Genomic DNA, 12,816 nt, shown 5'->3' with positions numbered 1-12,816 from the left:
CGGAGCCGCGGGGGTGCAGGCAGCTGCCCGGGGGGGTGTGGGACACTCCAGGCCGCTCTGGGGAGCCGCCCCGCCGGGCTGGGGGCGCCACCTTTCCCCACCCGCCCTGCGGGGGACGGGCTCCCGCTGCGCCTTGGACCCCCGGCCCGAAACCGCGCTGTGCTGGGGCGGGCGGCGGGAGCGGGGATCGCGAGTGGGCGGGCGGGGCCGCCAGGGGCGTGTCCATGCAGATCGGGCACCGCGCGGGCTGTCGGGACGGCCCCGCGCCGCCAAGACGCCGCCCGCGGGCGTGGGCCAGCGCTGCGTGGGCGGTGCGCGGCGGCGGAGCGCGGGTGCGGGGAGGCGCGGGGGCGGCGTGTGTCGGGGGTGTGCGTGGTTGGCGCGGTGTCCGTGTGGTGTGCGTGGGTGGGCGGGTGTGTGTGTCGGCGGCGGCGGTGTTGGTGCATACTTACCTGGCAGGGGAGACACCATGATCAGGCAGGTGGTTTTCCCAGGGCGAGGCTCATCCCCTGCACTCCGGGTGTGCTGACCCCTGCGATTTCCCCAAATGCGGGAAACTCGACTGCATAATTTGTGGTAGTGGGGGACTGCGTTCGCGCTCTCCCCTGGCTGTGGCCGGTGACAAGGACAGAGATGCAGAGCAGTGGGGGTCTGTGGCGGCGCGAGGGCTGTTCCCGCCGCGGTCTCCGGCGCAGTCGACCTGGGCCCGTTGCGGCGATGTCGGGGCTCCGCTGCTCGGGCAGGGCTCGGTCCCGCGACCGGTCTCCGGGGCGGGCAGGGCCGCGGTAGCGGCGGCCGCAGGAGGCGGCCACGGAGCGCTGGAGCCGTCGCGTCAGGAAGCAGGCGGGATGTTCCCGGGCAGGGAAGTGCCCATTACCGCTGAGTTCCGATCCTCGTCTTGAAAAGCACGGAACCCCCCCGGCCTTCGGGCAGCGCTGCGCCTCGGCCGCCCTCCGCTCCCCGTCGAGCTCCCGCTCCCCCCGGCAGCGAGATGGCGGGGGATCGAGGCCGGGGCGCGACAGGCGCTTCCGTTCCTCCTGGATCTTTGCGTTCCCGCGGGGCCCGGGCCCTGAGCCGCTGTAGCGACTCCACGCTCTGCTCAGCCCCGCGGTGCGGAGTTATCATCACGGCTTATCTCTCCCTTATCTGTTCTTTAACAGCCGGAACCAGGGGAGAGCGCGAACGCAGTCCCCCACTACCACAAATTATGCAGTCGAGTTTCCCGCATTTGGGGAAATCGCAGGGGTCAGCACACCCGGAGTGCAGGGGATGAGCCTCGCCCTGGGAAAACCACCTGCCTGATCATGGTGTCTCCCCTGCCAGGTAAGTATGCACCAACACCGCCGCCGCCGACACACACACCCGCCCACCCACGCACACCACACGGACACCGCGCCAACCACGCACACCCCCGACACACGCCGCCCCTGCGCCTCCCCGCCCCCGCGCTCCGCCGCCGCGCACCGCCCACGCAGCGCTGGCCCACGCCCGCGGGCGGCGTCTTGGCGGCGCGGGGCCGTCCCGACAGCCCGCGCGGTGCCCGATCTGCATGGACACGCCCCCTCCCGCAGCGCCCCGCCCCGCCCCGCCCCTGGCGGCTCGGAGCGGCCCCGCCCGCAGCGGCGGGGGGCGGCGGGGGGCTCCGCTCCGTCTCCGGCAGCGGGGTCGGTGAGTACCGGGCAGCGCATTGCCCGGCAGCCGCTGCGCGGAACCTCCTCGCTCCCGCTGCACTGCTGCCGGGGGCTGCTGCCCCGCGCCCCCCCGCCAGCAGCCGGCACGGACCGAGAGCCGCTCCGCTCTGCGGGCACCGGGGCTCTGCGGGCACCGGGGCTCGTCTCGCCGCGGCCGGGAGGCTGGAACGGCGCCCCCGCAGCAGCCACCCCCCTCCCGCGGCAGCGGCCTCGGCGGCAGCTGCGACGAACAGGTCCGGGCAGTCCCGGCGATGGGTCTGGGGGCGACGAGTCCCGGTGACAAGAGCCCCGGGAGCCGGCGGGAAGGTGCCCTCCCGGCCCCCTCTGTGCGCAGAGAAGGACTCGGGGACACGGGGGGGGCTGTCCTGGCCGCAGGGACCGCGGAACCGTCGGCTCTACGGTTTTCGGTGTGATGAGGAAAAGGGCAGCGGAGCGGCTGCCCGGCTTCCGGGAGAGCAGACCTCAAGCTGCTCGGGGAGCCCCGGAGCAGCGTCCCCGGGGAACCTGCCTGCGAGGGCTCGGGGGGCCGTGGGAGCGTGCGCTTCTTAGGAGCCACCTCTAAAAGCCCGGCAGCCGGCAATCCCGGGTGCCCCAAGTCAAGCACGCGGGACAGGAGACCAGCTGGGCTGGCCAGGGACCTCCTTGTGGAGCTCGGGAGGAAGAAGACGTGGCTCCATCTCTGGAGGCGAGGTCAGGCTTCGCAGGAGGGTCACGGAGCCGTGGTTCGCACCGTAGGGAGGAGACACGAAAGGCCAAAGCTCCGCTGGAGTTGACGCTGGCTAGTGCTGTGTCAGGCGAGAAAGGCTTTCTGAGTACGGTGGCAGCACGAGGAGGTCTAAGGAAGACGTTGGACCGACCCTCGTGGAAGATGGACACCTAGCAAACAGGAGTGAAGAAAAGGCAGGGGCATTCAGTGCAATTTTTGCCTCAGTCTTTAATAATACTGATGGACCTTGGGCTGCCCGGTCCCCGGAGCTGGGGGACCACGGCCGCGGGAACAGTGACTTTCCATTTGTGGACGCTGAGATTGCCAGGGACCAGCTGTATCAGCTGAGTGTTCGCAAGTCCATGGGGCCTCATGGGATTCACCCCAGAGTGCTGAAGGAGCTGGCGGATGTTACGGCAGGACCCCTCTCGATCATCTAGCAAAGGCCTGGGCAGTCTGGGGAGGCCCGTGCTGCCTGGAAGCTAGCCGACGCTATTCCAATTGACGAGAAGGGCGTGAGGGGAGACCCGGCCACGACAGACCTGTGAGTCTAACCTCAGCACCTGGAAAAATGACAGAGAACAGCATCCTGGGTGCTATTGAAAGGCATTTAAAGGACAATGCAATCGTCAGGCACGGTCAGCACGGGTTAGTTTGCGAAGGGGAAGTCCTGTCTAACTAATTTGATCTCCTTCTGCGATAAGGTCACCCGCCAGGTGGATGAAGGGAAGGCGGTGGATAGTTCTTCTGGATTTTAGGAAGGCTTTTGATCCTGTCCCTCACAGCATCCCTCTGGACAAGTTGCCCAACTGCGGGATGAGCTGGTTCACAGTGCGCTGGGTGAAGAACCGGCTGGACGGCAGGGCTCAAAGGGCTGCAGTGAATGGGGCCACATCTGGCTGGTGACTGGTCACCAGCGGCGTTCCTCAGGGCTCAATTCTAGGGCCAGTTCTGTTCAATATGTTTATCAACGATCTGGATGCAGGAGCTGAATGCACCGTTAGCAAGTTTGCTGACGGTACCAAACTGGGAGCTGCTGTTGACTCTCTCGAGGGACAAGAGGCCTTGCAGAGGGATCTAGATAGATTGGAGCATTGGGCAATCATCAACAGCGTGAAATGGAACAAGACCAAATGCCGGATTCTGCAGCTGCGACGGAGTAACGCCAGGCACAAGTCTAAACTGGGAGAGGAGTGGCTGGAGAGCAGCCCTGCAGAAAGGGATCTGGGGGTGCTGGTCGGCAGCAGGCTCGATAGGAGCCAGCAGTGTGCCCTGGCCAGCCGAGAGGGCAAACCCCATCCCGGGGCGCATCAAACACAGGAAAAACAGCCGGTCAAGCGAGGGGATTGTCCCGCTGTATTCAGCGTTGGTGCGGCCTTCCCTGGAGTACTGCGTGCAGTGCTGGGCCCCACCATTGGAGAAGGATGTGAAGGTCCTCAAATGCCTCCAGAGAAGGGCAACAAAGCTGGTGAAGGGCTGGAAGGCAAGTCCTCTGAGGAGCGGCTGAGGACTCCGGGTTTGTCTCGTTGGGAGAGGAGGAGGCTGAGGGGCGACCTCCTTGCTCTCTGCAGCTTCCTGAGGAGGGGACGTGGAGAGGAAGGTGCTGAGCTCTTCTCCCTGGGATCCAGGGACAGGACTCCTGGGAATGGTTCAAAGCTGTGCCAGGGGAGGTTCAGACTTGACACGAGGAAGCATTTCTTTACTGAGAGGGTGGTCAAACCCTGGAGCAGGCTTCTTGGAGAGGTGGTCGATGCCCCAAGCCTGTCAGTGTTTAAGAAGCATTTGGACAGCGCCCTTAATAACGTGCTTTAACCTGTGGTCAGCCCTGAAGCGGTCAGGCAGTTGGACCAGATGATCCTTGTAGGTCGCTTCCAGCTGAACTAGCCTACCCTGTCCTGTCCCGTCCTGTCCTGTCCCATCCTACCCTTTTATCCCTGAGCAGGATGGCACACAGTGTGCAATACCCCTGGGGTCAAGCTGTCTTGGCTGGGTCCCCTCCGGCCCCTTGCCCACCCCAGCGGCTGGTCGGGGATGCGGAGGATGCCCCGGTGCGGTGCCGGCACCACTCAGCAGCAGCCGAAGCACGGGGCATCGCCAGCCCTGTGCCAGCCATGCTCGGGGCAGAGCGCGGCACCGCCGGGGCCGCTGTGCCAAAAGGCGACTCCATCCTGGCGGAGCCGGGCAGCTGTGTCTTGAGATACACCGGCACTTTACTGACGTGGTCGTTGGCTCAGTGGCTTCGCTAAAGCTCTCCCTTGCTCTCGTCCACCCCAGATTAACATTGGGAATAGAGAAATTACTGGGCGACAGGCGCAGAAGAGACATCTGGAGCAAAGCAATCCCGCGGTGCGGCTGCCACCCCCCTGGCTGGGGCGGGCCCTGCGGGAGCGGGGCGGCTGTGCCGCTGTTGCAGAAGAGATGTGATTAACTGTCTTCTTCTCGCCGAATAGTCTCGTTTAGCATTAGTAGCTTAGCACTAGTAGCTAAAGCAGTTGAAGCCTTAGGCCGCAAGAGCTGACCGCGAGTAAACATTTGGATAAAACGAATGCTGCAAACACAGAACTCGCTGCATCCGGCAGGTACGAGTGGAACGAAGAAGATAAGGACCAAGGAGACAATTCCAAGAGAATGAGGTAGCTTCAGAAGGCGGCCAGCCCAGCGACAGTGAAAACCAATAAGAAAACAAGAGGCCACCGACCAGAATTAAGTGATTGGACTTGGGGATCGAGTGCTGGGGGGTACGGGTATAACTGAGGGGCACGATCTGGCGTAGGGGTCCCTCTCCGGGGGCACCCAGCTCGAGCTGTCACCTGAGAACTAATAAAAGAGGAGCTGGAAACCTTCCCTCGGACTTACATGAATCAGCGGCATCCTAGGGCCGGACCCGGTTACGGTGGCCGGCATGCGTCAATCCGTAGCAGCCGGCTGCGGTGGCTGTGCCCAGAGCCGCGTGCCGGCGGCGGAGGGAGCTGAGCATCGCTGGCCGGGCGCCTCGGGGGGGTCTGGGTGCCATCTCAGCCCCCTTCCCCTGCACCGACCCCCCCGCCCCGGCTGCTGCCGCTGCGGCACCGCCAGTGCTTCAGGCCAAGGGGGAGGGGGGGGCCCCGGCAGGACGGCACCGGTCCCGTCCCCGTCCTGTTCCTGCGCCCGGACCGTCGTCGCTCTCCGGGGCAGGGGCTCTCAAGGCCCCTAGAAGGGACCCAGGTGCCTGGGGAGGAAACGGCAAGAAATCCTCTCCCTCGGCGGATCGGGGACGTGTCCGCGTGTCCTTGGACGCCCGGAGGCCTCGTGCCGCCGCCGGCCGGAGCGGCTGGCCCTGCGCTGTCCTGCCCAGCCACGGACGTGCCCGAGTCCAGGGGCAGGAGCCGCCGGGACGGCCGCTTCCGCAGGCCCCGCATGCGGGGGGTGACGCTCGTCCGCCCCAACCCCGCTTTCCTCGGCAGCGCTCGCTCCGCTGCTCGGCTCCGCCAGACGCGAAGCTCGGGCCGCGGCGGTTGCGCGTTTCCCGCTCTTCTGCCGGGTCCCCTCCACTCGCGAACGCGAACGCGAACCGCGCCGCGCCCTGGGCCGGGCCGGGCTGTGGGCGGGTCCCCGCTGCCCGCGCGAGGCGGGGCCGTGCAGATCGCGGCGCTGCCGGCCGGGCCGCTCCGAGCCGCCAGGGGCGGGGCGGGGCGGGGCGCTGCGGGAGGGGGCGTGTCCATGCAGATCAGGCACCGCGCGGGCTGTCGGGACGGCCCCGCGCCGCCAAGACGCCGCCCGCGGGCGTGGGCCAGCGCTGCGTGGGCGGTGCGCGGCGGCGGAGCGCGGGTGCGGGGAGGCGCGGGGGCGGCGTGTGTCGGGGGTGTGCGTGGTTGGCGCGGTGTCCGTGTGGTGTGCGTGGGTGGGCGGGTGTGTGTGTCGGCGGCGGCGGTGTTGGGGCATACTTACCTGGCAGGGGAGACACCATGATCAGGCAGGTGGTTTTCCCAGGGCGAGGCTCATCCCCTGCACTCCGGGTGTGCTGACCCCTGCGATTTCCCCAAATGCGGGAAACTCGACTGCATAATTTGTGGTAGTGGGGGACTGCGTTCGCGCTCTCCCCTGGCTGTGGCTGGTGACAAGGACAGAGGTGGTGTTGGGGCCGGGCTGCTGTTGGCAGCGGGGGGCCCGTGGGGGCTGCGGCCGGGCTGGGGAGGTGTCGCCGCTGCCCCGCCGCGTGCGTCAGCGCCTCGGTGTCCCGGGAACGCGGCGGTTGTGTCCGGCGCTGCCGCTCTCCTCCCTGTCACCGCACCCTGAAGCTGTCGCTCGGCGGGGCCGCCTGGGGCCCCCGCAGCTTGCGGACAGAAGCGGGACGCGCTACGCGGCGCGGGGACCGGCCCGGCCCTTGTGGGGCCTCAGCCGGTCGTTTGCGGCCCTGCCCCGCCGTGCACGTCAGTCCCCGGTGGAGGGGTCTGCCTCGTCCCTCTCCCGGCTCCTTCGATGCGAGAACGCCAGAAAAGCAAAGCCACGAGGGGACAGTCGCCCTGCTTGGGGCAGGCGTGTGAAGGCAGCCAAAGCCCAAGTCGTCTCCCTGAGAAAAGAACGAGCTCAAGCCCCACCGCAGGCTCAGGCTGCGATGGAAGACAAGACTCTGGCTTGCTGTGAAGCTCCACATATTGAGCCGGCAGACTGGGATAGCAGAAAGACTTTGTCCAGTTCAGACTGGGACAATGATCTGCCAAATTCCTCCCTTCTTGAAGTCTGACTGGATTTACCAATCCAACCGGCTACTAAAACGGAGTGTGATGCTAATGGAGGGACGACAGGCATCTCTACACCAGGCTCTTTCACGAGTATAGACCTACTCGAACCCAATGAGAGTCCTCTGTGAGCACTCTCTCAGATCTGTTCCTGTGGATTATTTACCTTGGCTTGCAGGTACGTTACGTGACGGGGCAGATTTCATCCGAGCTGCAGACTCGGAAGCCCTGAGCCTCACTTTAGGGATCTGATGACCAATTCCAGAAGGAAATGTGGACGCTCTCTTCCGGGCATCGGTAGCATGTGTTCAAAGAGGATGCCCCGAGATGACCGAGGACCCCTGGCCAATCCTGCAGATTTGGGATTGAGCACAGCTAGGTGGGTCGTCGGCCATGCTTTTGGCATAGACCTTGTGGCACAGGAAGACCTATGGGGACATTGACCCACTGAGGCCCAGTGGCGCCCGCTAGCCGGCAAGGGTCCCCTCGGAGCCCATCTCATGTCAGGAGGGGCTGGCCTGTCGGGCGCAGCCCCCGGCTCACGTGGGCCCTGCTGCTGCAGAAGGAAGGTTCTGCTGTGCCCGGTCCGTTCTCTCCCGTCTCCCCGAACGTGCACCGCCGAACCCCCCTCTCCAGGGAGTTAAAAATCCCCCTCAGGTTGTGCAAAAGGTCTCTGACCCAAAGCGCCTTGAAGCACGGAAAGCCTGCCTGGCCCTGAGTGCTCCTGAGCGGGCAGCGTCCATTTCGGTAGCAAGGGTTGCAAGGTGCCCAAGCCTCGTAGCAGGGACGGGAGCGTGCTTTACTGGCTGCCTTCCCTGCCCTTCCTGGGGCTCACAAACTCCTCGGGGATCGCCCCTTACACCTGAGGTTTTACGTCCTGCTCTTCCAACGTCCCTCGCGCTGTTCCTTTCCGCGAAGGACGCGCGCAACCCGTTCCCGTTCAGCGCTGGGCTCTTGGTCTCTCCGCTACCGCCGACAGCGCTGGCCGTTGCCCACGTCGGTTCCCGTTCCGCTCAACCCGCGGCCGAGGCCGCACGCAGCGCCCGAGCAGGTGCCGCTGCTGCGATCGGAGGGCTGAGGCGCCGGTGGGCGCCGACGCCCTTGCCAAAGCCGACGGCAGCCCGACAGCAGCCGGGGAACGCGAGGAAACGGCAGCCCCAAGCCGCAGCTTGGACCACGGACCCGCCGCGGCGCCTCGCGGGCGGCACGAGCGCCGGTGCGACCGCGTCGCTGACGCCTCGGGCCGGGCCGCAGCGCGGCGGGGGAGGCGCCCTCCGGGGGAGCAACCGAGAGAAAACAGGCGGCCTGGGGCACCCGGGGAACGTCAGCTCTGTCCTTGGACCAGCCCGAACCAGGGGAGAGCGCGAACGCAGTCCCCCACTACCACAAATTATGCAGTCGAGTTTCCCGCATTTGGGGAAATCGCAGGGGTCAGCACACCCGGAGTGCAGGGGATGAGCCTCGCCCTGGGAAAACCACCTGCCTGATCATGGTGTCTCCCCTGCCAGGTAAGTATGCACCAACACCGCCGCCGCCGACACACACACCCGCCCACCCACGCACACCACACGGACACCGCGCCAACCACGCACACCCCCGACACACGCCGCCCCCGCGCCTCCCCGCACCCGCGCTCCGCCGCCGCGCACCGCCCACGCAGCGCTGGCCCACGCCCGCGGGCGGCGTCTTGGCGGCGCGGGGCCGTCCCGACAGCCCGCGCGGTGCCTGATCTGCATGGACACGCCCCCTCCCGCAACGCCCCGCCCCGCCCACCCGAGACGCCCCGTGCGGGGCGGCAGCGACCGCCCGGCGCTGCCCGGGGCCTCTCGGCCACCGCGCCCCGGCGGGACCCCTGTCCGCCCGCACCGGGACCCACCGGGACCCACCGGGACCCACCGGGCCCGGTGCTGCGCGGGGCTTGATCTGGCAGAGCTGAGCGGGAGCGGGCTGGAGCCGCAGCGCCGGCAGAGCGCGGCCACCGCGGGGCCAGCGGCGGGAGGGGCCCCGTGGGGCAGCGCCAGGGCTGGGGCAGCCGGTGTGACTGCCCGGGGCAGTGTCCTGCGGCGGGGAGTCCGGGGGTGTCCGGCGGTGTCCGAGGTGTCTGGGGTGCCCGGGGGTGTCCAGGTGTGTGCCCGGGGGTGTCTGGGGGTGTCCGGGTGTGTGTCTGGGGGTGCCCGGGGGTGTCTGGGGGTGTCCGGGGGTGTCCAGGGGTGTCCAGATGTGTGTCTGGGGGTGTCCGGGGGTGTCTGGTTGGTGTCCGGGTTTGTGTCCGGGGGTGTCTGGCACACACGAGCTCAGCTCTGCTGCTGGCTGAACCTGCAAAGGGGAAAGCGGGAGCCATGTCCCTCAGCCGGGGCAGAGACCCCGGGTCCCCAGGCATTGGGCTGGGCTCCAGCAGCCGGGCACACCCTACTGGGTGGTACTGGTTTGTACTGGGCTCCAGTACAGGTCAGCACGATGGCACCTACAAGACCTATGGACAAAAGTGTTCACAGCCCAGTAACGCCCAGTGCCGGGACCGTGGGGATCTGGGTGCCGACAGCGGCACAGCCAGAGCAGGCACCCGCGGGGGAGCCAGCCCACGAGCACACGGTGCTGTGCAAGCGCCCGTGCACCCTCCACGGGGAAGGCGAGGGGCCAGTAAACGCCGGCGCTCGCGGCACCCCAGACCCGCCAGCTCCAGCGATCCGTGCCTGTAACCCCGTGGGCCCTCGCGCTCCCTCGGAAACACGAGCCCACCCCCTAATCGCTCTCCTGGTGCCTGGGCGTTGCTGGCTGGGCTCGTAAACCTCGCCCCGCCACGGGGAGGTCCTGGGACTCTCGGGGGTTTTGTCCCCGGTGCCTCTGGAGCCAAAAACGTCCCCGGTCATGTTTCACACACCCACCGGCCGATTAAGCGTAACCAAAGAAGCGACGTGGCAACCGCCCCACGCGCGCTGCTTCCCCCGCCTGCGTGAGCCATCCTCCCTGCGCGGAGCACCGGCCGCAGCAGGAGCTGTCGCCGAGGCCCCTGCCGTGGGACGGGGCGGGTGCTGTGGGTGACGCCATTCCAGCCTCCCGGCTGTGGTGACACAAGCCCTGGTACCGGCAGAGCGGAGCGGCGCTCGGGGACGTGCTGGCTGCTCCCACGAGGGCCGGGGGTGTGGGACAACAGCACGTGCTGCACGTGTGCAGGGCAGGGTCATAGAATAGAAACGGCTGCACGTAACATTCAAGCTAAACTTCAGATACTGCATGAAATATTGGGAGGAAAAAACGTTTTGCCCGGTGGGGATGGCTGCGGGGCATGGGAGGATGGAGAAGAAAACTGCTTGTGTTGAAGGAGAAGCCGCTGCCCCAGCACTCACGCAGCGTTCAGGGGGTCGCACGCGCACCCGAGACCTGGACTGCTCGCGCCGCGTCCCTTCGCGGCGGCAGCCCCACGGAGCTGCCGGGTGCCCCCGTTCGACTCCTCGCTCGCACGCACGCTCGCTCTCGGGCGCTTCCTCTCCCCTCTGGCTCGACCCGGGGTTTCCCGAAGCAGAGTCTCCGATACGACGTACGCCAGACGAATTTGTTGAGTGGTACACGGGTGAAAACAGCTCGAGGCGGGTGCCTCCGGAGAGGGACCCCCAACAAAGGAACCCCTGGGCAATCGTACCCTGACAGCTTGAGTTCCCCTCCCCACGCGCGAGGGTTCGGCCCAAGAGCAATATTTGGGTCTGGGGTCTTCTTGCTCCTCATTGGATCCTTTCTCTGTCTCCGGGCGGGCCGCTCCTTTTCTTCTTTCAAGGGATGCAGCTTCTGCCGGTGGGGCTGGCTACCTTCTCCTTCTGGCTTGCGCCGGTTCCGGGGCCTTCCTTCACGTAGCTGAGTAAAAGGTCAGCGTAGGGTCAGCGTACGTGGGTGAAAGGTCACAGCTTGCGGCTGAGGCTTTAGCAAGCCTTGCTGCCGCCGCTACGTATCGGATTCCGTTTGAGCTAGAAAGTGACTACGAGAACACGCGGGACAGCAGGGAGGTCTGGTTGGGTTTGTTAACGCTGGTGGTCGTGTATGTGGGGGCTCAGCTGATACTACGCTGAAGCAAACTGGGGTGTGAGAGGCTGGAACGAGGCCTGGATGGCGCAAGTGGAGGCCGGAGGAACGACGCTGAGTGCATCAGGGGATGGGGAAGAAGAGGAGAAGAAGAGAAGAAGAAGAGGAAGAAGAGGAGGAAGAAGAAGAAGAAGAAGAAGAGAAGAAGAAAACAAGAAGAAGAAGAAGAAAAGAAGAAGAGAAGAAGACGAAGAAGAAAAGAAGAAGACGAAGAAGAAAAGAAGAAAAAAGAAGAAGAAAAGAAGAAGAAGAAGAAGAAGAAGAAGGAGAGGAAAGGAGAGGAGAGGAGAGGGGAGGGGAGGGGAGCGGAGGGGAGCGGGGGGGAGGCGGACGGGCTTGGGCTGATGGCTATAAATGACTCTAAAGCCTAGCAGCAAGAGCGGGTGGCGGGACAGCAGCGACCCAGCAGCGATGGATCCTGAGCTCCCAGGGCGTCGGTGGCCCTCCTGCCGTAACTGCCGACTTTCCGAGCAGGTCGGCGTGAGCCCGTACGCCTCAGCGGGGCACGGCGGCAGTAAACCAGCGAGCGCTTCGTGGGCCTTTTCAGGCCTGCGCCGCTAGGAAGTAGGCGCCAGCACGACGCAAGAGCCGCAGCGAGATGTAACTGAGGAAGGGGTGAACCATCCGGACAGAAGAGGCGCCGGCTGGAGCCTCCCGGTGCGCCCCTGCGGAGCCGCCTGCGCCAGGCGACGGGGATGTGGCCGCTCCCGGTCGTTCGCCCGTGGCCGCGGGCAGCTGCCCTCTGCCCGCCGCTGGCCGCGGGAGGCCGACGGCTGCCGGGAGCCGGGTCTCGCCCACAGCCCGGCCCCGGGTCCCGCCGGCGCCGGCAGAAGCCCAGCGCCCCGCACGGCGCGTCCTTCCCGCGGCTCCGGGATCCGCTCCCGCGGGCGGGGCGGCACTGGCCGGGCGGAGGAGGCGGGGCGGGGCCTCGGGGGCGGGGCCTCGCGGGAGGGGCGGGGCCGTGCAGATCGCGGCGCTGCCGGCCGGGGCCGCTCCGAGCCGCCAGGGGCGGGGCGGGGCGGGGCGCTGCGGGAGGGGGCGTGTCCATGCAGATCGAGCGCCGCGCGGGCTGTCGGGACGGCCCCGCGCCGCCAAGACGCCGCCCGCGGGCGTGGGCCAGCGCTGCGTGGGCGGTGCGCGGCGGCGGAGCGCGGGTGCGGGGAGGCGCGGGGGCGGCGTGTGTCGGGGGTGTGCGTGGTTGGCGCGGTGTCCGTGTGGTGTGCGTGGGTGGGCGGGTGTGTGTGTCGGCGGCGGCGGTGTTGGTGCATACTTACCTGGCAGGGGAGACACCATGATCAGGCAGGTGGTTTTCCCAGGGCGAGGCTCATCCCCTGCACTCCGGGTGTGCTGACCCCTGCGATTTCCCCAAATGCGGGAAACTCGACTGCATAATTTGTGGTAGTGGGGGACTGCGTTCGCGCTCTCCCCTGGTTCCGGCTGGTCCAAGGACAGACTTTAACGGTTGCGCTGTTCCGTTCTCGCCGTGACTGCCCCCCCAGGGCCTGCAGCTGTTTTGGGCAGCGTCTCAGGCCGGGGACGCGGGCGCGGGCCCCGCGCGGGGGTGTCCGCTGTTCCTCTGCGAGCGCGATCCCCCCATCTGCGCCGGCGAGAGCCGGCGCTTGCTGCC

General features: G+C 66.9%; 5 non-coding genes across 5 annotated transcripts; 3 read left to right on the top strand and 2 right to left on the bottom strand.

Moving 5' to 3' along the window:
• The first annotated feature begins 444 nt into the window (after positions 1-444).
• On the top strand, positions 445-608 carry LOC140650401 (U1 spliceosomal RNA). The gene has a single exon (XR_012041968.1). It is a non-coding gene; the product is annotated as a U1 spliceosomal RNA (small nuclear RNA).
• A 559-nt stretch (positions 609-1,167) lies between these two features.
• LOC140650400 (U1 spliceosomal RNA) lies at positions 1,168-1,331 on the bottom strand. Its single transcript, XR_012041967.1, has one exon. It is a non-coding gene; the product is annotated as a U1 spliceosomal RNA (small nuclear RNA).
• Positions 1,332-6,316: 4,985 nt separating this feature from the next.
• On the top strand, positions 6,317-6,480 carry LOC140650399 (U1 spliceosomal RNA). Its single transcript, XR_012041966.1, has one exon. It is a non-coding gene; the product is annotated as a U1 spliceosomal RNA (small nuclear RNA).
• Positions 6,481-8,467: 1,987 nt separating this feature from the next.
• Positions 8,468-8,631, bottom strand: LOC140650398 (U1 spliceosomal RNA). Its single transcript, XR_012041965.1, has one exon. It is a non-coding gene; the product is annotated as a U1 spliceosomal RNA (small nuclear RNA).
• Positions 8,632-12,455: 3,824 nt separating this feature from the next.
• LOC140650425 (U1 spliceosomal RNA) lies at positions 12,456-12,619 on the top strand. Its single transcript, XR_012041992.1, has one exon. It is a non-coding gene; the product is annotated as a U1 spliceosomal RNA (small nuclear RNA).
• The last annotated feature ends 197 nt before the right edge of the window (positions 12,620-12,816 follow it).

Source organism: Ciconia boyciana, chromosome 3 (genome assembly GCF_034638445.1).
Source record: "Ciconia boyciana chromosome 3, ASM3463844v1, whole genome shotgun sequence".
Lineage (NCBI taxonomy): Eukaryota > Metazoa > Chordata > Aves > Ciconiiformes > Ciconiidae > Ciconia > Ciconia boyciana.
The sequence above is the reverse complement of the archived record's forward strand: the minus strand, read 5'-3'. Positions and strand labels throughout refer to the sequence as shown.